Consider the following 3089-nt stretch of genomic DNA (forward strand, 5'->3'; position numbering starts at 1 on the left):
TTCTACGTTTCGCACTTTCCACTTACCAAAATCAAAAGCGGTTCTTCCTCATCTAGTATCATTCTCTCTTACGAAATTGAATACTGTCCCTGGAGATCAGCTACCGAAACCACACTCCCGCCTTGTTAATCCGTATGAATACTTTGCCAAAAAGCCTAGTGCTTTCTCGGTTAAAGGTGTTCGAGAACTCATCAAGCCATCCTCCAATCGAAAAGTCATGGAATATGTCCAGTCCAGCAAATTCTCATCCTGTCAAGTCCCAGCAACCGAAGAAGAGCAATTCATCTCGCTCAACATACCGGAGAACCTTCCTAGGTTATGGCAACAACAAGGGTATACTCACCTACACTTTGGTGTAGTCCGAATCGGTTTGACCTTACATGCTCGAAAAGGTCTACCTGTTGTAGCAAGAATCGCCTGTAGTCGATTCAAGACTAAGATCCTACCAACAAGCTTGCATCGGAACAGTCCAAACAACATTAAACGCCGGAACAGTATTCGTGACACTGTTTCCAAACTTTAATGTCTCACTACAAGATCCAAATCTTCTGAAAACACTCAAGGTCCAACTTCAGCTCACCGGAGCTCCTATGCAAGAAAAAAGTGTCGTGGCAACCCTTCATCATCAGATAGTCTATCGAATACAAGATCATGCCTTAGATCTCGTACTACCCTCTTCTGATGAAGCACTTTACCTAGAAGTCACTTCAGCATCTCAAGCACCAAACTCCATCCAGATCCCTCGTCAAATATCTCGCGAAGAGCTGCTCCGCCGATTACCAGAATCATGGATCACTAGCTACGAGAAGCTGCACCGAGCGATTCAAACACCGATTCAATCCTCCGAAGTCAGCTTTCATTCACGAAATGATGGAACAACCGAAATCAAGTTCGAGAAACCAAGATCATCCTCATTCCGCAAACAACTGTTCACTCAATTTGCTATCCAAATTGACGAACGCGAATTCTATAGTCCAGCAAAAGAACAAAATCCCAAACCAATCTCTTTTGGACAAGACGGATCGGTTCTATATCCTTTCAAGGATGAAGACGGACATCAGTTTTTCGATATCTGTTCCTGCTCAGCATGTGAAGAAGCCATGTACGAATCTGATGACGAGATTCGCACAAGGAGAAGAAAGAAAAAAGATCCACTCTACAAAAGATATCTAGAAGGAGATCCCACCGTCGGTCCTCTCGGTGAAGGTAACGGGCGATACGACTTTATAGTCCAATATTCGGAAAAGAAAGATGAAAATCAAATCATGATGATCAACACCGAAGACTTCCCTCCTTCAAGCGACTTTACCAAGGATAACATCGCACATAGCCCGAAGATAATCACTCGAGCAATCAACTCTTCTGGACCAGATCAACTAAGCCAAGGAGAAAAGGTCCTCAACTGGCAAACTGAGAATGCCATCGCTCAAAATCAACTTCTCAAAACAATAAATTACAAGGTTGATCAGCTAACGGAAAATTACATCAAAAGGCAAACTAGCCTTCAGAGCTCAATAACAGAGATCCATGGTCGGCTTAACAATCTTCATCAATGGCTATGGCACAAAACATGATGGTCAATACAGCACAATTCCGTCATAAAGAAGCAGAGACAGCCAGTCTCAAAGCCCAGCTAAAAGATCTTCAAAGAAGCCTCGAGAGTATGATTTACAATCAGAATCCTGCGAGTTCTTATCCTTTTGGTGGAATGCCTACGTACCAAGGCACCTACTCCCCAGGATTTCTCTCCGGCTATACGAATCAAAGGCCAAGAACACCGGCCCCCGGATTCCTATCATCTGACGAAGCCTTTACGTCGAGATATGGCATGTCCTCAGCTAGCAAGCCAAAGGCGTCAAAATCAAAACCAAGACGACCGAACGATTCCGAGTTTCTGGTCAATCCTCCCAAACCCCCAACGCTTACTTCTTCGTCAAGCCATGAATCAGTGGAAGATTCAATAGGAAAAGGAAAAGAAATTGGTATAATTGAATTCTCTATGGCTAGTCTGTTAGATACTATTGGACAGACTTCTACTTCTCAAACAGCCACGGAGATGCCGCATACACAGCCTTTTCAAATTGCAACACCAATTGCAAATATCGGTCATTATTCAGAGACTAATTCTAACAGTTCCGAATCAACTTCGGATGAAGAATCTCTCCCAAACCAATTTGCCATAGGCGACGAAAGAGGCGAAACATCGGCTCCAAAACGAGTACCTGATATTCATGAAATCTATTCAAGCGATGAAGATATGAAGTACAGGCCTCCCAGGCAGCAAGAAATACCAACAAAACCATTTGCCTCTAAAGTCATGGTCTTCACGTTTGATGACATTCCTTTCGAAAAATGGAATGATCGTCTCGATGAATTTCATGCATGGATGAATTCTGAAGCAATCACGTCTCCCTTAGAGCTTGTGATTCAGCAGTTTACGGCCCGACTATCTGGAGCACTCAAAGAATGGTGGAATTCACTTGGTGAATACAGACAGCAGCAAGTCTATCAAACGACAATACCGCTACTTCTCGGAGAAATTCATAGAGAATTTATCGGTACACCCACACATTTGAAAGAACAGCTTCAAGAAGAATTCTTTACTGCAAAATGCTGCTCATTGAAGAAAAGAGACCTAGCTAAGCATTTTGAGCGACAGACGCGACGTTATTACGCTCTTAATGGTCTCAACAATCCAAGCCTTAAGCAAGTGCATCTCTCTTCGATTGATGACTACCTCAGTCAACAAACGAAGCTATACATCAGAGATCAAGGCCAGACAGTGGAAGATATTTCCATTGGCCAAATACAGCAATATGTCTTCCGAACACTGGACAAACTCTGCAAGCAAAAGGAGTTTTGGATGGAATTCATGGATAAATCAAAGCAACTATCCAGGATCTGTGCAAGACTAGACCTATCCATCAAATGTTCAAAATCCAAGAAAACATGTTCGTGTGAAGATCGCAGCAAATCACGAAGATTAAAAAAAACGTCTCACAAGCGTTTCAACAAATTCAGACGCAAGCAATTTTTCAGAAAGAAACGAAGCTTCAAGAAAACAACAAAGTGTTTCCTATGTCGCAAAG

The sequence above is a fragment of the Eutrema salsugineum genome, unplaced genomic scaffold (genome assembly GCF_000478725.1).
Source record: "Eutrema salsugineum unplaced genomic scaffold, Eutsalg1_0 scaffold_4, whole genome shotgun sequence".
Lineage (NCBI taxonomy): Eukaryota > Viridiplantae > Streptophyta > Magnoliopsida > Brassicales > Brassicaceae > Eutrema > Eutrema salsugineum.